This window comes from Canis lupus, chromosome 24, assembly GCF_011100685.1.
Source record: "Canis lupus familiaris isolate Mischka breed German Shepherd chromosome 24, alternate assembly UU_Cfam_GSD_1.0, whole genome shotgun sequence".
NCBI classification, from domain to species: domain Eukaryota; kingdom Metazoa; phylum Chordata; class Mammalia; order Carnivora; family Canidae; genus Canis; species Canis lupus.
The window spans coordinates 20672626-20693207 of NC_049245.1; the positions used below are offsets into that span (position 1 = coordinate 20672626).

Here is a 20582-nt window from a genome sequence, read left to right on the forward strand (position 1 = left end):
ATTATTGTTTTATATAACTGAGAAGGCTAGGGCACTGGCTTCAGGTATGGCTGGATCCTGGTGCTGACATGTTACTGTGAGGACCCTGTCTTTCTCTCCATCTTGACTTTGATTTCTTTTTTTTAACTTACCTATTTTAGAGAGAGCATGCATGAGCAGGGGGAAGGGCAGAGGGAGAGAGAGACTCTCAAGCAGACTCCCCTCTGAGTGCAGAGCCAGACATGGAGCTCAATCCCATCACCCTGGGATCATGACCTGAGCTGAAACCAAGAGTCAGACATTTAACTGACTGAGTCATCCCAGTGCCCCTTGACTTTGATTTATTATTTATTTATTTATTCATTTGTTTGTTTGTTTGTTTTTAAGTAGGTTCCATGCCCAGTGTGAGCCCAACATGGTGTTTGAACTCATGACCCTGAGATCAAGGCCTGAGCTTAGATCAAGAATCAGATGTTCAACCAACTGAGCCACCCAGGCAACCCCTGACTTTGATTTTTTTTTCATTGTTAGTTTCACCCTCAGGGAGACTCTAACCTCATGGAGGCAAAGGCAGCCACAATCCATCACGCAAAATACACTGGTAAAAAAAAAAAAAAAAAAAAAAAAAAAGTGCTCAAACCCTCCCATGGCACTATCCTGGACCCTTTCCTTTCCCTCACATCTAACATTTGATTTATCCTCAAATCTTATTGGATCTACCTATAAAAGAGGTTTATTTTTTATTTTTTTAAAGATTTTTATTTATTTATGAGGGACACAATGAGAGAGAGAGAGAGGCAGAGACACAGGCAGAGGGAGAAGCAGGCTCCATAGAGGGAGCCTGGTGTGGGACTCGATCCTGGGTCTCCAGGATCAGGCCCTGGACTGAAGGCAGTGCTAAACCGCTGAGCCACCCGGGCTGCCCTATAAAAAGAGGTTTAGAATCTACTCACTTCTTCCCACCTCCACTGATAACAGCCTGATCCATGCCACCCTATTTATCTCTCTATTTTATCTTTCTATTTATATTTTATCATTTTCTTATGTTGGCTCCACAACCAGCAGAGAGCCCAATGGGGACTCGAACTCACAACCATGAGATCAAGACCTGAGCCAAGATCAAGAGTTAGACACTCAACCAACTGAGCCACCCAGGCACCCCATCTACTTTTTTAAGAATCTATCTATCTATCTATCTATCTATCTATCTATCTATCTATCTATCTATGAGAGAGAGAGAGAGAGAAAATGTGCAAGTGGGCGAGGGGCAGAGGGAGAGGAAGAGAGATAATCTCAAGCAGACTCCCTGCTGAGCATGGAGCCCCACATGGGGCTCTTTCTCAAGACCCTGAGATCATGACCTGGTCCATAATCAAAAGTAAGTTGCTTAACCGATTGAGCCACCCGGATACCCCATATCTATTTTATTTTTTAAATTGAGGTATTATATTCAGGTAGATGAGACCACAACTGGACATGTACATCCAGATTATGAATATTCACACAGTGAGCACATGATGTAACCTCCAAGTAGATCAAGAAGCATAAGAGCACCCCATGAGCCTCCCTCAAGCCCCCTCCTAGTTACTAACTCCCTTAATGTTATATGCGAGTCACCATCATCTGTTGCCTGGTTTAGTGCATCAGTTCCCAGCTGTCTCAAGCTTTCATTATGGCATCTCTCAATTGATTCAGTTACTTCAATCAACTCAGACATCCTGTAAAATATAAGTCAAAAAAATGTTTCCTCTCTTTTCAAAGCCTTCCCATAGCTCCCATTTCATTTGGTATAAAAACCAAAGTTCTTACCATGGCCTGTAAGATCCTACAAAAGCTGTCACTTGTCTCTCTCTTGCCCCCACCCCCAACATCCCCTGATCCATCTATACTGGCTTCTTTCTGTTCTTCAAACATTCTCAGGCACATATTTACAGAGTTGTTGTACTTGCTGTTCCCACTGCCTAGAATCTTCTTCCTCCCCCAGCCCCCATATTGTCATGGTTCATTCCATCACTTCCTTCAAGTTTGTGTTCGAATGTTCCCTTTCAACATCTGCTCCTGCCCAAGATGGAGTATCAGGGATTGGATTTACTCTCCCACTTGAAATAAACAAATAAACTAGGAAAAATATATAAAATGATAGTTTTCAAGACACTGGGCATCAAGCAATAAAGGATAATGATCTCTCACAGATGGGAAGCAAACAAGGTAAGGCCTATGATGGCCTCAGTGTACTGCCTGGGAGGAGTTTCCAGATCCCAGTGCAGGAAAGGGGAACCTAGGTGAAACCCAGAAGATTCCCTGAGTTAAAGAAATTCATCTGAGAGTCCAGGAAGACCAAAGAGAATGAATTTGCAGGACACAGTATTAGAGCAGACAAATCTGATGATTCCATGGATCTGCAGAAAGACCCCCTGGAGTATTAGGCTGAGCACTGGTTGGTGCTTTTGTCCAGTAAAATTACTCTGATTTGGGGAAAAAAACATGGGAGAAGACTAGAGAACAGTGTCCAGCAGTTACATAGGACCAAAAATAGAGCCAAATAGAAAAAAATTATAACCCGTGGGGACTTGTTACAGTATTCAGGAAGGTCTTGGTAAAGAATTAGCCTTCAGCAGAGCATTGCTCTGGACCCACCCAACAAATCATAAAAGCAAGACTTGAAAGCATCAAACTGTTTCCAGGTAACCTAACTGAATCTCAGAGCAAAACTCAAGAAGATATAGAAATATAAAAATATACAGCATCCAACAAAGGTAAAACTCATAGTGTTTGGCATCCAAACAAAAATTACCAGGTATGCAAAGAAACAAGAAAACATGGCCCATAATGAGGACAATAATGAATCAATGGAAACTGGCCCAGAACTGACACAGAAGTAGTAGACAAGAACATTAAAAGAATGATTAAAACTATATTCTGTATGTTTAAAAGTTAAGGAGACATATGGAAGACACTAAAAGATCTGAATGGAATTTCTAGAAACGAAAACCACAATGTCTGATATTTAAAAAATGCTGGGATTAATGGTTGACTAAACACAGCAGAAGAAAAAAATGAATTTGAAGACATAACGAATAGAAACTATCCAAAATGGAACACAGAGAAGGATAAAAATAATAATCATAGGGATGCCTGGGTGGCTCAGTGGTTGATCCCAGAGTCCTGGGATCTGCCTATGTCCCTGACTCTGCCTATGTCTCTGTCTCTCTATCTCTCATGAATAAATAAAATCTGAAAAAAAAATAATCATCATCATAAAAAATAAAAAAGAAGAGCATCAGGAGCTGTGGAGCAACTTTTAAGCAGCCTAATGTGTAACTGAAGTCCCCAAAGGAAATATCTGAAAAAGAATAGCTGAGAGGTTCCAAATCTGATATAAGGTATAAACTTACAGATCCAATAGGTTCAATAAACCGCAAGCACAAGAGACAGAAATAAGGGCACCTGCATGGCTCAGTTGGTTAAGCCTTCAGGTCAGGTCATGATCCCAGGGTCCTGGGATCAAATTCCACACTGGACTCCCTGCTCAGCAAGGAATCTGCTTCTCCCTCCCCCTGTTCTTGTGCTCTTGCTTACGTTTTGTCTCTCTCGCTCTCTCTTTTGTTCTTTCCCTCCTTCTGAAATAAATAAAATCTTTAAATAAAAAAATAAAAATAATTTAAAAAAAAAGACAGAAAATTATCCATCATGATCAAATTGCTCAAAACCAGTGACAAAGAGGAAAATATTTGAAAAACAAAGAAAAAAGATTTGTTAAATACAGAGAAATAAAGATCAGGATAATGGCAGATTTCTTGTTGGATGTGAGCTAGAGGAGAAAATAGAGCAAATCCTTTAATTCAAAGAAAGAAAAAAAATGTGTCAGCAAAAATTCTATACCCAGTTAAAATATCCTTCAAAAATGAAGGTGAGGGCAGCCCGGGTGGCTCAGCGGTTTAGTACTGCCTTCAGCCCAGAGCGTGATCCTGGAGTCCTGGGATCGAGTCCCGCATCCGGCTCCTTGGATGGAGCCTATTTCTCCCTCTGTCTGTGTCTCTGCCTCTCTCTCTCTCTCTCTCTCTCTGTGTCTCTCATGAATAAATAACTAAATAAATATTTTTTAAAATGAAAGTGAAATGAAAATGTTTTCAGACACACAAAGTTGAAAGAGTTCTTCACCAATAGATCTGCACTACAAGAAATGATAAATGAAATCCTTTAGACAGAAGAAAAATGATACCAGATGGAAGTACAGATCTACACAAATGAATAAAGAGCACCACAAATGCTAATTCCATGAGTAAGGGGCGCCTGGGTGGCTCAGTGGTTAACCATCTGCCTTCGGCTCAGGGCATGATCCTGGTATCCTGGGATGAAGTCCCTCATCGAGCTCCCTGTGAGGGGCCTGCTTCTCCTTCTGCCTGTGTCTCTGCCTCTCTCTGTGTCTCTCATAAATAAATAAATAAGTAAATAAATAAATAAATAAAATCTTTTTAAAAAATTACATGAGCAAATATATGTTTTTATTATTTAAATGTCTTTAGAAGACAATTTACTGTTTAAACAACAATAATATTTTGTGAAGTTGTAATATCTACATAAGTAAAATGTAGGACAACAAAACCAAAATCAGGAGAAAAAGGAAAAAAAAAAAAAAAAGGAGAAAAAGGAAATGTACTATTATATGGTCCTTATACTATACATGAAGTGGTATAATATCACTTGACCATAGGCTAAGGTTGGTTAGAGGTATATACTATAAATCCTAAACACTGAAATAACAAAATGAAGAACTATAGCTAGTAAACCAACAAAAGAGGTAAAATGGAATAATAAAAAATGCTCAATTAATCAAAAATAAGGCAGAAAAATAAGAAAAAGGAAACGAACAGCAGATAGGACAAATGGAAAACAAATAGAGAGCAAACAAATGGACTTAAATCTAACCATATCAATAATCACATTAAATGCAAATGGTCTAAACATCCCCAGTTAAAAAGTAGAGACTGTCAGATTGGATTTTTTTAAAGGACCCGAATATGTGTCACCTACAAAAAACAAAATAACTACTTTAAATATAAAGACACAAGTTGGGGATCCCTGGGTGGCACAGCGGTTTGGCGCCTGCCTTTGGCCCAGGGCGCGATCCTGGAGACCCGGGATCGAATCCCACATCGGGCTCCCGGTGCATGGAGCCTGCTTCTCCCTCTGCCTGTGTCTCTGCCTCTCTCTCTCTCTCTGTGACTATCATAAATAAATAAAAATTAAAAAAAATAAATAAAGACACAAGTTAAAAGTACAAGGATAAAAAAAAAATATCATCCTAGCACTAATCAAAAGAACATTAAGTGGCTTAAACAACAGAAACTTATTTCCTCATATTTATGCAGGCTGGAAGCCCAAGATCAAAATATCAATAAGTTTGTTTCTTCTTGGGTCTCTTTGGCTTGCAGATGGCCACCTTCTCACTGTGTCTTAATATGGTCTTTCCTCTGCACACATCCTTGTGTCTATTTGTGCGTCCAAATTTCCTCTTCTTTTTTTTTTAAGATTTTTATCTATTCATTCATGAGAGACACAGAGAGAGAGGCAGAGGGAGAAGCAGGCTCCCTGCAAAGAGCCTGATGCAGGACTTGATCCCAGGACCCCAGGATCACAACCTGAGCCGAAGGCAAACGCTCAACCACTGAGCCACCCAGGCATCCTTCCTCTTCTTATTAACATTTATGTATGTATGTATGCATTAGAGAGAGAGCCTGTGAAGGGGAGGGGCAGAAGGAGAAAGAGAGAGAAAATCATTAGCAGGCTCCACATCCAGCACAGAGCCCAAAATAGGCTGGATCCCATCAGCCTTGATTTCATGACCTGAACCAAAATCAAGAGTCAGATGCTTAACTGACTGAGCCACCCAGGCATCCCCCAAATTTCCTCTTGTATGGATACCAGTCAGATTGGATTAGGACCCATCCTAAAGGCCTCATTTTAACTTATTTACCATAGCAAAAGCCCTATCAACAAAATATAGTCAATGTCCTGAGGTAGTGGGGGTTAGGCCTTCAATATATGAATTTGGGGGGGGGGGACACAATTCAGCTCATAACAGTAAGGGAAGGGGAAAAGGATGGGGAAAAAAAAAAAAAAAACCCAAAGATACACACAGGCAAAGAAAAGCACACGTCAAATACCTAGTCTAAGGCCAACATTAAATCATAGTGAACTCTTAATGATCCAACTCCTAAAAGGATTCAAATATATACTTAAAAAAGAAAAAGAATATTGAGTGGCTACTTTAATATCAAACAAAGGTAATTTCAGAGCAAAGAGTCTTACCAGGGATAGACAGAAGGTCATTTTATCATGAATAAGAGATCAATTAATCAAAAGCATGTAACATTTTAAATGTTTATGTCCCTAATGGCAGAGATTCAAAATACATGAAGCAAAAACTGATTGACTTGCAAGGAGGAATAAATCCACAATTATAGACTGAGATTTCAAATCTCAATAATTGAAAGAACAAATAGAAAATCAAATGTCACCTTCTTAGTGTGTCCTACCTTGACCATCAATTTTAATTGCAACCTCTCCCTCCCTACCCATCTCTCCCACACACATCGCCTAATAAGATATTTATTTTAATTAATTTATTTGTAGAATGCCTAGAACAGTGTCTGACACTTAGAAGATTCTCAAAAAAAATCTGTTTAATAAAACCATGATTGAAAAAAAAACATGATTAAAAGACTGTTAACTGCTGTTATTATGACTAGTATTATATGACTTTGCATGTGGTCTTGTTTTTTAAAGGATTTTATTTATTTTAGAGCGAGCTAGTGAATGGGGGGGGCAGGGGGGAGGGATAGGGAGAGAATTTCAAGCAGACACAGGGCTTGATCCCCTACCCAGAGATTATGACCTGAGTGGAAATCAAGAGTCAACGCTTAACTGACTGAGCCACCCAGGCACCCTGTGATTTGCATGTAGTCTTTATTGTGGTTTCAATGGTTAGAACCCAACAAGATCAATACGAGGCCCAGAATTCTAGAACATAGTAACAGAATTCCAGAATGTCTGAGTAAGACCCATAGAATGTCAATAGTCCAGAAAATCAAAAGTCTACAAGGTTAGAAATTGGGGAATGTCTTGAGCCAGAACATCAGAATTGGGACGAGGGTTGATGAGGGATCTAAACCTGCAGGGTGGGGGGAGTGTGTGGTTCAGAGGGGGGTTGTTCAGAGTTAAACAGCATTTTTTCCTATTATTCCTCCACTGGTTCTGGAGTGTCCCCTAATGGTATTCATCCAGAGGTGTATACCCAGCTAACTGAGTCAGCTCATCAGAGGGACTGAGAAGCTATCCACCCATGGCCTCAGGGGCTGTGGGAATGAGGGGAGCGAGGGGGTGGGGGTGGAGAGGGAAGCTGTATTTCTTATTTCTCCATTTTAATTCAGCTCCTGCTCACGAGGCCCCTTCTGGACAGTGGGCCCGTGAGGCCTTTCAGTCACGCAAGACTGGAGGCTGTCATTATCAGAGGGAGCCACCACTACCAGCTCCACAGGAATAAGAGGGAGAGGCCTGCCCATCATCCCAGGGAACCCTGCCCCATGGCCCCACACTGGCTAGGCAAGCTGGGTCCTAGGAAGTAGGAGGTAAAGTGCACAGGGTGTAGAGCTCTTGGCTGAGGAGAAGAGCCTTCACTGCTGGGGTCACGGTAGGGGGTGTCCAGCAAGTAGAGTCTGCACACATCATCAGTTGTTCTGCTTTGCTTCTACCTACAGTGCTTGTCACCCACTGAACGTCCCAACTTATGTGTTTATCCATCTCCCAAACCAGATTGTGAGTCGGTGAGGACAGCAAACAGCTTCTGCTCTGCTCATGCTGTCCTCACCGAGTGGTGCAGCTGTGGACTCTGCCCACACCAAGTTTTCCATCCATGTTGCTGGTGGACTGCACAGATGAAGTCACTTCTTCAGCCCCCATGCACAGGGATTCTTCCAACCTGTGGTCACAGACTCTGGGAGCACTAGTGAAGGCTGGGCATCCTCTGCATACACACTGGCATGCTGGTGCAGACACTTCCCAAGGACCACAGACACTTCCCTGCCCCCACACCTCCACTCCTAGCCCCAAGCTCTGCAGAGACCCCACATTTTGAGCCCATGCCCAGGCACCACTCTACTCCACTGCCCAGGAGAGTGATGAATCTCAAGGGCCTGTTTCCAACATCATCTTTCACCCATCAGTTTTCAACTGTGGTCCTGTGCCCATCCAGGGAAAACCACAGAAAATACCAAGAACCAACACTTGTGAGCACGCTCTGTGTGCGCAGTGCTGTGCCAACCTGGTCCCCGCCCATCACCTCCACCACCCCAGGGCACAGAGTCCTTCCCTGACACTCAGGGAGTGAGTGGGGAGCATTTCTCTGAACCCCCATTCTGAACCCCTTGCCATGGGCCTCTACAAGGGCCCCAGATTTACTCCCCATTTAGGACCGGGGTTCTCAACATTATCGGAATCAGGCTGCCTTTTCAGAGGCTGGGTCAACTGCTGGCAAAACCCCAGGAAATTGCACAAAGAGGCACGATTTATCAGGCAAATTCCCAGGGACTCTCCCCCCCCCCCCCAAACTTCCACTCTAGCCATGGAAGCCTGCAGACCCTCAAGCTAAGAACCAGGCGTTACACACCTGGGGTACAGGATGGGTGGCGGGTCCCCTCTTTTTTTTGGACACTGATGGGAGCCCCCCCCCCATTCCTCAGACTGCCGCTGCGCTTCGCAGCCCCCTTCTTAATTATCACCGCGCTGCTTAATTGGGCGGCCCCACGAGCGCGTGCGTGCGTGTGTGTGTGTGTGTGTGTGTGTGTGTCGGGGGCTCGGGGGCGTCACTCCTCACACATGGGGCGGCCGGGTGGAGTGGGGGTGCTGGCTCCCTGCCCAGGAGCGAGACCCCTCCCCCCAGCCCCCCGGCCGCTGAGGATTGTGCAGCTCAAACAGATGGACCGAGCCGAAGGGGCGGGGGCGCGCTGACGGGGTGCGAGACGGCAGCGCGGCGGCCGGGCCTCCCGGAGCCCTGACAAAGGCGGGGGCCGGCGGCGCGGGGCGCCTTATCAGCGCGAGCAGACCGGGCGGCCGGGCGGGCACCCGCGGCCCGCGTGCAGGCGCACAAAGGCCCGGGGCCGCGCGGGGGGGCGGGGGGCGCGAAGATTAATTGCCCAATCAAGTTGTCGGCGCGGGGCGGGGGCGGGGCCGCGGCCCCTGGGGACGCGGGGCGGCGCATAATGAAGTGTGCAAAAAGTTAATTTGCTCCGCGACTCGCTGCTCGCCACAATCAAAGGCTGGCGGCGAGGAAGGGAGGAGTGAGGAGTGTGCCCCCCGCCCCAGCTTGCGATCGGGGCAGGCGGCCGGGGGAGGGGGAGAGCCGGGCACACACCGCCCCCCCCCCACCGCGGGAGGGGAGCGGAGGTCTCCAGACGTGCTCTCGACCCCCACTTCCGCCCGCGGGCCCCGTCCGGTTCCCTCTCCTGAGCGCACAATGGTTGACATTTCTGGAGCGCTCGCTCTGTGCCGGGCACCGTGCCAAGCGCTTCCTGGTGTGATCTTCTTTGGTCTCACAACCTGAGGAGGTAGGGCTAGTGAGCTGGGCATCCCGTTTTGCAGTGGAGGAGCCCGGGGCACAGAGACGCTAAGGAAGTGCTTGCTCCAAGGTCACACACAGGACCCTTACAGGGTCAGAGCCCTAGGTGGAAAATGTCACCGTGGAAAGTGTCAAAGACAAAATACACCAGCAGACAATGCAGGGGAGGGGATGGTTTTACCCAAGCTATTGCAGTACAGAGGGCACCAGAGATCCCAGGATCAAGGTGTCCAGCCAGGGGACATTTGCCTTAGACCTGCCGGGAGGAGCACACAGGTTACATACAGGTGGGGAATTTAGACCTGGCTCCTTGGTCAGCTGAACAGGAAATGTTTGCTTCTCCTTTCAGATGGGACACACAGCTCTAATCTCAACTAATCAACCATGAGATAAAGAATGGGAAGAGGAGGGTCTTTGTCTTTAACAGGAGGTTCAGGTAAAAAAGGAAAGGTCACAGGCAAACAAGGAAGTCATCTGAGTCTTAAGGACAGTCATGAGAAAGATGGACAAGTCTTACCTGAATCACATGAGGAAGCTGTTTGCTTGTGGTAAACCATTGCTCTGAACACAGAAGAGTAGTGGGATTTCAGAAAACAAAAGGTTAGAGGAATTTCTTAACCATCACTGTTTTCCAGGAGCACAGGTCTTGGGTAAAGTCTAACATTGTTGAAAGGTTGGCTGATAGCATAGGTAGAGGTATGGTACCTTGTAAGAGCAGCTTTGACAAGTGGCTCAGAGCCACTGCCTGGTGAGGAACTCATTCTTAGCAAATATAAATGCCTTTTTAGTCATTTCCCTGGACACATAGTTTTGGACAAGTCATGTAACCTCTCCTTCATAAAAAGGGAGCGATAGTATCCCACCTTACAGGATACTATTATCAGCGAAAGCATTAAACAGCAAGCACAAAGCAAAGCACATGGAATGTGGTAGGTTGCTCAATTAATGTTAGCTAGGAGTATTACTATTTTCTCAAAAAGGACCGGTGTCAGGATTTGAATTCAAGCTACATGGTTTCAGAGACTGCAAGCTCACCACCAGGTACACTGTCAGATCTCCACATATTTATTCAGTCCCCAAACTCCAAACATATCCCAAACCTGTGGCCTCGGTACTGGGTGTTCTGATAAGTAAAGGAGAAGACCCTGCCCACCCTAGGCGGCTCGTCCTGTGAGGCAGGCCAACCCTAAATGGAAATGGCACAGAAGACATGGTGGCCATGAGAGCTCAGGGGAAGAACCAAACCTGGATTTAGGGACAGTTTGGGGATCCTGGACATTGTGTCCCGAATGTCCACAGACCAGTTGGCACAGAGGAGCAGCTGCTGCAGCCCCTGGCCCCTTCAGACTCCTCAAGAAGTGGCTTCCAGGATGGGTTCACCACCTGGCACTGACTGGTGGCTTCTCAGTCTTGGTTCTCTGACCCACTGCCCAGGCCTGTCTCTGGGCCCAGGCAGGATCAAGAGAGGGAGGGAACCCTTGAGGGTGACAGGAGCCAGGCGTGCAGGAAAGAAGAGGCAGGGTTACAACCAAACCAAGATTTATGGGCCCCAATCATAATAATGAAAGAAAGAAAGAAAAAAGGGACGCGTGTTCGGCAATGCCCAGGGACCAGGATTGCTGCCCTGTTACCAAAAATGTCGAAGCTCTCGACTCTGCAAATTAGCATAAAACATGCTGTTTTGCATCAATTTGCATGTCATTTGCATGTTAATGACTTGACGCCACAATGCACCCAGTCCCCCAAGCAGCTTCTGGTCCTCGCTTTTCTCCTCGCCCCTGCCCCTTGTCTTGCATTGAGAAAACCAGGAAATCTGAGTTCTAAGCTAGGCTGGGCAACTCACTCCCTGTGGGGCCTGGGCTAGTCCCTGCCTCTGTCTGAGTCTCAGTTTCCCTGACTGTGAGCCGAAGGAGACAAACTGAGCAAGGGTTTTTAAATTATGCTCCAGTAGCCCCCTTGGGGTCTGCAGACCCAGAGACGGTGGAGCAGGTGGGGCGGGTGCCCCCCCTTCCATCCCTTCGGAACAGCTGGGGCTCTGAGTAAAATTTCTCTTCAGCAATGCAGAGCTTCTCTGTTAAAAACAAAGACCAAAAAGTTTACAAACAAACGGACTTACTTATTTCCAGCAAGTCTTTCTAGTACAACATTCTCCAAAGATTTGAATAGCAGTAACAATCAGAGTTAAAATATATAGCACTTAGCATGTGGCAGGCCCTGTTCCAAGCAGCAGCTACTCATAACTCTATCTTGACACACAACCCTTGAAGTACATACTGTTATTGTACCCCTATTTTATAGGTAGGTAAAAAGAGACACCAAAAGGCTGAGTAACTTAGCTAAGTTCAAACAGTCACAAGGTGGGAGAGTGAACAGTCAGATAGCCTGGCTCTGGAATTTACACGATGAGTTTAGCCAGGTCAACTCTTCCGTCATACAGATGAAATTGAGGCCCAGAGAGGGAAAGAACATTTCTAAGCATAGCAACTAAACTGGCATTTGAACCTTGCCTGAGCCCCCAGGTTCTTTGCCAGAGAAGGGAGGTCCAGGATTTCAAAGATGCTCAGGACACTTCTCTCTTGGTCCAATGGACTTGCCAGGATGAGCGGTAAAGTTTCTTCCCTGGCCACCACCCCCAGAGCCTGCTTCCTCCTCTTCAGCCAGCCTAGTACCAGCTGGTAGACTTCAGGGAATAGGCTCCAGAACCAGCCAGGACGAGCCCCTAAATCAAGGCAGCCAGCAGGCCAGTGAGAGCACCAGGTGTGCCCATCAGAGCCAGCACACAATGCCCTGCCCGGCTGTGCAGGTGGAGGCACCGCTGAGGGGGACTCCACTGCAGGGGGCTGGGGGGCTGTATCTCTGTGGAGGCAGGCGTGCCAGGCCAGCAGGTGCTCAGCCCCCACCCCTTGGGATCCAGCTGGGAAACCCCCAGATGCAGAGATGACTGGCCTTCCTGAGCAGTGCCCCACAGGGGGCCAGTCATCCCTCTCTCTACACAGTGCTCCTCGATGGCACCCCGGCCATCCCTCCTGCCAACCTCTCCCTCTAAAATGCCCCCTCCCACCCTGCTCCAACCACCCTGGCCTCCTCTCAGCCCCTCCCACACCCCCAAGCTCTGTCCTACCTCTGCATCTTGGCAGCGGCCTGTTCCCTCTACCTGGCCCCTTCACACTCTTCAGGTCTCAGCTCAAGAGCCACCTCCTCAGAGAGGTCTTACCTGATCACCCCATCTAGAGTTAACCACCACTGCCTCCCCTGCCCCTCACTCCCTGGCATTTAACCTTGTTTTCTTCCCAGCCGTTATTAGCTGAATTTATTTTGTTTCCTTAAGTGCCGCCTCATGTAGTGCCAGTCTCCACCACTAGACTCTCGCTCCAGGAGAGTCAGGACTGGCTCTGTCTTACAGAAATATGGTTCTCAATAAATATTTGTTGAAGGAAGGAAAAAAAGAGGGAAAACAGTAGCTGCCACTGATCTTTTTGGTTAGTGTTGGTCTCCCCTTCCCCCATCCTGCCCTAGACCATCAGCTCCACGGGAGACAGGGATTTATGCCTGTTTTCTTCATGGCTGTGATTCCAGAAGCTAGCACAGTGCTTGGTACACAGTAGGTGCTCAATAAATTTCTGTGGCATGAATTGAGCAAAGTGTGCCAGGTCTTTGCACTGGGAGGCAGGAAACTCAGATCCCTTCCTAGAAAGTCACTGATGGGGTGTAGGACCCTGAGCAAGTTCTTCCTCCAGGGACTCCAGTTTCCCCATCTGAAAGCTGGACTTTAAAATCCCTGCCACTTTCGTCAGGACTATGGAGGGTTGGGTGCGGCCCACCTCACTCACTCCCTAGAGAAGGCAGATGGGGCAGATACAGGCAAACCTGGATTCTAAACAAAGCATGGCTAGCAGGTGGCTGTGTGACCTTGAGGAAATCACTGTCCTTCTCTGAGCCTCCATTTTCTTCATTTGCAAAAGGGGCACAGTAGCTGTGAGGACTATATGAGACAATGGAAGGGAAAGGGATGTGCCAACTGTAAAGTGCTATGCCTGTGCAAGGCATTTCCCATCAGCCAGGCCATGCAGCAGAGTGGTCACTATGTGGCTCCACCCAGCACACACTCTGTTTCTTTATCTGTAAAGGAGGCTCCCGATAATGCTGGCCTCCCCTTGGCTGTTGTGAGGATTAAAATGAGAAAGCGTGTGTGGATGTACCGGGCACAGAGTAGGGGTTTTAGAGCCACAGACCTATTAACTGTTTATTTGGATTTCCCAAATAATCAGCACAAGGGAGACCCAGGGAGAGGGTGGGGGTGGGCATGGTTTGAGTTCAGTGCTGGGGGTGGATCAGGGAGGATGAGGCTGGGGAGATGGGCCGAGTGAGACCAGGCAGCCAGCCCTGGGAGCTTAATGGAGACTTTAACCTTGATCATGGAAGCAGAGGGAGCTACAGAATGATTTTAAGCTGCAAATAAAATAACCTGATCTGAGTTTTAGAGCATTCCCTCCAGCTGCCAGGGATGGCTGGTAGTTCCCCATGCTCCCTACCTCCCTTGCCCTTAGTATTAGAACCCCAAGATATAGCTGGGCACATGGATACCCAGAAGAGAGACTCCCAGTTAGGGGTGGCTATGTGGCTCCATTCCAGCCAACAGGAGGTAAGGAAACCACCACATGCAATTTCCTGGAGAGATCTTTGAGGAGAGGAGGGAACATTTTTTCCCTTTTCCTCCTTCCCTTTGGCTGGAATCTGGACTTGGTAGCTGGAGAATGTGCAGCCATTTTGGACCAAGGTGTTAAGGATGGTGGAGCAACAAGATAGAAGGAGCCTGGGTCCCCGAGGACTGAGGAGCCACCTGGTCAGCCTGCCTCTCGACTGTTCATAAGAAAAAGAAATCAGTGTTTGTCTCCTGTAAGTCACTCTTCTTTTGGGCTCTCTGCCACTCACGGCCAACTCCAAAACAAACACGTCCCGTTAGCACAGATGATCTTGGAGCTCTGTGGCCAACCTTGAGATGTATGGGGCAGAGGACCCTGCCCAGGCTGCCCTGCTCAGCCCAACTGGGGCACAGCCCAGCTCAGTCCATATGGCTGGCATCCCCAGCTGGACATGGCTCTGACAGGTACAGAGCTCCTAGGGGCCTGAGACCAGGGATCCCGCTGCTGTCCTCACAGCTTTGACAGGCACGGCAGAAAGGACAAAGACAATGGCAGGGTGGGATTTCTGTCCACAGAAGCTACCTCCAGCTCCTTATTACCCACCCTCCCCAAGACACCCCAGGGGGCTTTTTAGTGTCCTCTCCTGATCTCACAAATTCTACCTCGGCGCCTTCCCCAGGCCCCCCAGGACCCTGGAGATGATGTCCGGTCACCTCTCTGGCCCACCAGGGTTTGCAGGATGTGGCGATTCTTCAGTGCACAGTTTCGAGTCAGACCACAGACACAAATCCCAGCTCTGCCTCTTAGGAGCTCTGTGACTTCGGGCAACCTGCTAAAGCATTTTCAGACTTTACTCCCTTATATATGAAAGGGAAATGATTAGAACAGCTACTTCCTTTTGTTGTGGAGCTTCAGTGAGTCAGGGTGGCGGTTCTAGTTATTCACTGCTGTGTAACAAACCACCCCAAAACACAGTGTCCGTAGTCAAGTCCCTTGCGCTCACAGGCTCTTAGGGGTCAGGGATTCAGACAGAGCACACTGGAGACGCTTTCCTCCTATTCTACGGTGTCTCGGAGACAGTTGATGCTTGGCGGCCAGAATCATCTAGAGGTGTCTTCCCTTACATGTCTCGCAATCCAGACTAGTTCAGCTAAAGCTATCAGCCGGAACACGTCTGTGTGGCCTCTCCTTGGGTCCTGGGCTTCCTCACAGCATGGTGGCTGGGTTCCAAGAGTGAGTGTCCCCTGAGACCCAACCAGAAGTGACATGGCCACTTCCAACCTGTCCTCAGACGTCATACAGTGTCACTTCTGCCACAGTTTGTTCTTGGAAACAATCATAGGAAGAACATAGATCCCATTTCTTGATGAGAAGAATATCAAGGAATTTGCAACCATAATTTAAAATGGCTTACACGATGCCTGGCTCATCACAAGCATCCAGTAAACGGTAACTGGGAGAAGTAATATAATAACATCAGGGTTTGATTTTTGTGTTGAAATAGTCATATCAAGTGACGCTAGGCATAAAGGGGTTAATGAAGGAGGCACCAGGATAGGTGTCTAGAACCTGATAGCCCCAGTAAGCCAGAACCAGCACTGAAAGATAAAGTTTGGATAATAAGAGCTAATATGTCTTGGGTGCTTACTAGATGCCAGGCACTGAGCCAAGCACTTCCCATGCCTGATTGTATATAATCCACAAAGCAATCCAAGGGCTAGGTCCTATCATTATGTCCATTTATTGATGAGGAGTCAGAGGCTCAGAGAGGTAAAGGGTCTTGCCCAAGGCCACACAGCTAGGAAGAGGCACCACCAGGATTTGAACTCAGGCAGCGTGTTGTCAGAGCTGGTCCTCACTTCCCAAGATGAAGCTGGGCAACAGCCAGCCTGCCAGGTGGAACAGGCCGTCCTGACTGTTTGGTGACAGACAGGGAGGGCTTGTACTGCTGGACGGAGAGCCAGGACCAGGAGGTTTGTCAGCTGTAAGCCCACAGTCACAGGCTGGGGGAATAGGGCCAAGACCTCCGTCTGGAAGGATGGAGGAGGGAGGGAGTAAAGAGAACCCGAAAGCAAAGCAGAGCCCCCCTCCAGAGGCAGCAAAGCACTGCCTGGAGTGAGTCATGGGAGCTGCGCCTCAGGATCACATGGGGCCCTGACCTCTGCTCCCTGGTGCCCTAGCGAGGCCGTCACTGGTCCCCCACCTGGACCAGAGCTCAGCCTGCTACTGGAGGACAGGAGGCCTCAGCTGTAGGGGAGGAGCAGCAGGGCAGGGAGGGGAACACCACTGGAGGCGACAGCCAGGAAAGGTCACAGAGGGGACTCCCAACAGCTCTGGGTCTGTAAAGGCAACCGGCACACCTGCAGGGGATCCAGACGGCTCTCCCTGGCGCCCTCTGGCCTTGACTTTTCTTCTCTTCGTGACTACTCCCCGTTCCCTCCCTTCTCTCTGTATTTCCATCCACCCCTGCTTCCATTTCTTCCTTCTTCTATCCCTTCTTCCATTCCTTTCTTTCATATTTCCCTCCTTCTGCCCTCATTTCCTTTCGCCTTCCTTCTCTCCTTGCTTCCATTCCTTCCCCACTATGAGATCTCATAGGGAGAAGCTCCTCTCCAAAGGCAGGGGAAACGCGGGCTCAACCCAGTCACAACCACGGACTTCACCATAAAATGAAACAGGATTCCTAAGCCATCACAAAACCAGTCCTAACAGTGCCATGGGTCTGTGATGACCTCCTTCGTCTCTCCCAAAATCAGATGAGGGATGTCAACTCCTCCCCACTCCCAAGTCAGGGATTGTCTCCCAGAACACCTGAGTGTGCTGAGTATTGCTGGTAAGGAGCTTTTGGGGGGGCCCTGGATCACAAGCCCATTCACCTTGGACTCACAATAAGCCCCTCTGAGCGTTGTTGGTTTTCTTGGCTGAAACAGCTCCACGGGTTGAGAAGAAGGTAAGATGGGATGCCACACACTTGTACACACTCACAGGAGTGCTTCCGCCCTGCCCGGTCCCTTGCTGGCACAGGCCAATGACCTTTTTCCCAGGTCCGTGGGGTAGAGCCAACTCCCAGCTGATGTTGGCAAGCGGCTGGGAGGGTGGACCAGCAGGCTGTCAGGGCCGGCCTTGTGCCCAGAGAACCTTCTGTGCCACTGTTCCTCGGCCAGGCAGGCCCAACCCACCGGCCACTTCCTGTACCCCGACAGGACAGGGCTGTAGGCCCCTCCTCTCTCGCATCTCACTCAGCTGACCACAGTGGCCACCCTCCTCCCTCCAGGCCCAGGAAACAGAAGTCTCCAATATAAATGCAAATTCACTGCAGTCCCCAGTCTCAGGCTGGCAGCCCCAGCATGTGCTGCAGGCTGGGGACCAGAGCTGACACTGGCCTAGAGGAGATAAGGCCCTTCTGGGCTACCCCCGCCCCTGGCCCTGCCCACTCCTCAGTCTGTCAGCTCCACACACACCCCAGGGAGCCCCAGCTCTTCCTCTCTGCTGCCCCATAAGGCCTGTGATGAGCATGCAAAGCCCCCCTCCCACTCCCTGCTGCAATCAAGGAGGGCCACGGCCATCCTCAAATCATGGCATGTTCTACCCTTCTACCCTCTCAGGAAGCAGGCTGGAGGAAGGGTAAGTGACACAGGCGCTAATTTCTACCACCACTGGGCTCAGGGCTACCACCAGCCCATAGTATTCCTTTGTGTGAGTTAGAAACAGGGAGTCTTTCTTCCTGGTGTAAGGCAGCTCCTCCACAGGGTTCCTGGCAGCTTCTTAGTTCCCAGCTCAGCACCCCTGAGCCCAGCACAACCTGCACAGCTACAAGCCATGGCTCTTAGCTGGACCCGTCTCCTCTCTGGGACTTGGTTTCCCCTCCAGCCAGGGGAATCACCTAGGGAGACCTCCAAGTGTTGCATGAATCCACATAGGTTGAGTCCCTGGAATTGGATGGGGCAGTCCCTTGGGTAAGACCTCTTCAGGCTCCACTATCCTAGCATCCCTCCATTCCTAGGTCCCAGACATTCAGACCCATATGCCACAACTTCAGGAATGTTTAACAAGGGAGCAAAGCATCTTTGGAAGAAGCATTCTATGATCCACATGAGACAGAAGTTGGGGTACGTTTGGGATCATAAGCAGGGCTCTCAAATGGCCCAGGTTCAAATCTAGTACATTCTGGCTGCAGCTTGAATGGCACCTCCTCAGAGAAGCCTTCGCCGATGGTCTCACACGGAGCAGTCTCTTCCCTACCTCCAGAGACCATATCACACTGCCTGTTGGTTTTCTTCATGGCATTTATCATTGTATGAAATTGTCTCATTCATTTATGCCTTCCATGGTTACTTTGTCTCCCCTCTCCTCTCTTAGAATTCAAGTTTCTACAAGAGCAGGAGCCATGAATCAATGAACTCCTTCTCAACACTTTCTGGGTGATCACAATGGATCCCCTGACATAGGGTTAGTGTAAGGTGTTCAGCAAGATAGCCAAAGGTGCTTAGCAGAGAGAACCAGCACCTGGTAAGCGCTGAGTAAATGCTAATGGCTGTTGTTCTCCTTAACATGGGTGTCCTGGTCTCAGAAGTCCAAGTCCTGACACATTCTCCCACAAATCCCAAACCCAACATCAGGGCCAAGTCATCCTAGTCCATTTACTCACCCCATGACCACAGGCAAATGGCTGCTTCTCTCTATTGCTCGTTTCCCTGTGTAAAGTGATGTTTCATTGCCTGGAACTTAAAGTTGCTATGAGTGTCTGGTGACATCAAGAAGGAAACACATTTTTTAGTCCTAAATATGATGTCACTCTTGTGAAAAACGCGGCAGGCCTCCCCAGATTGTCTGGCCTCCAAATGTGTGGGCCACATCCTCCAGAGCCCCCAGCACCCTCTGCCCAGAATCCCAAGGACCCACTTCTACCCCCACCCCACCCACCCAAGTCTTAGGCTTCTTCGAAGGAGGGGTTTCCATTAAAGCAGTTTCTCCAAGTTTCAACCTTTCCAGCCCCCACTGGCATTCTGTCTGTATTTCACACAATTTCTTAACATTTTTTTTCTTTAAATTGCCTTACTTAAAAAAAAAAAAAAAGCCAATTCATGCTAATGGGAAACTATATAGCACTCCCATTAATAAAAATTAGTATCGATTATTATAAAAAGGGGAATATATGTTGACAGTCACTAAAATCAATGCTTAAGTATTAAAAGTCTGATGCCCCCAGCAAGATGGGAGTCCTCGTCTAAGGTTTTCAAGTTCACAAGCTGAGAGTTTTCTGGGGAACTTTTTTTTTTAATCCCTTTGTTCACTGGACTGAAAACCTTACGTGCCCAGCCCAGGTGGCAGCAGTTTTAAGAGACGTTTTCAGCCCTCAACACACAAAGATCTACTTGAGGCAGCAACTTACACCCTTCCAAATACAATTAGCAGAGAATCATCACCAATGCTGGCCTCACTGGGGCATTTCTTGGCTGTTTCCTTTCAACATCACCTAATAAAGGTGTCTTACCTATGGAAGTGTGGGAAGGAAAAAAGTGAATAAAGTCTGTATTTGCAGAGTGACCATCTCCACACATGCCATTGCAATCAAACATCCCCGCTAACTACTGCCACTCCAAATGCAGTCTCCAGGACCCCCTACCCAGGGCCATCCATCTATTTTGCTGATTCCACACTCTTGGGAAGGGCAATTTAACATAGTAGTATACTGTTTTCAGGAGAGGAATAAAAACTGAGGCCTCCGGCAAATTTGGTAAAATCTATCCTTTTAATTGGATGGGCATTTTGTGTCCTAGGACTTTATTTAGAAAAATCATCATGAATGTGGACCACGACAGCTGTGAGATGTTCCTGGCAGCATTGTTGGTAAGAGCAAAAAGTTGCAAAGTGAATACTCATCAACAGGGGATTCAGGAAATAGGATAGTCTATGTGACGGGAAACTATGCAACCACTTGCTGATGATGCTGTAAAAATGTTCATGCTATATGAATAAGTAGAAAAGCAGCTACAAAATAGAATGTACAATATGTCCCTTTTAAAATATATATACATATGCACTGTAGAAAAATTGGGTATGAGAGGATTTCTTAAACAAGAAACAAAAAGTCCAAACCATAAAGGCAAATATTAATAAATTCTACATTAGAATTAATACTCTGTTCAAAATTCACAATAAGAAAAGTGAAACAATAAGCCACAAGTTGGGGAAAGCTTGTAACAGTCTGATTACAAATATTAGTACCCAAAATATATAAAGAGCTCCTACAAATCAGTAAGACAAAGACAATCAAAAAGAAAAATAGGGGATCCCTGGGTGGCGCAGCGGTTTGGTGCCTGCCTTTGGCCCAGGGCGTGATC

At 47.8% G+C, this 20582-nt stretch overlaps 1 non-coding gene across 3 annotated transcripts in view; it reads right to left on the bottom strand.

Annotated features, from left to right (window-relative positions):
* Positions 1-20582, bottom strand: part of LOC102152990 — a 70287-nt gene that overhangs the window by 7195 nt on the left and 42510 nt on the right. The window lies entirely within an intron of this gene.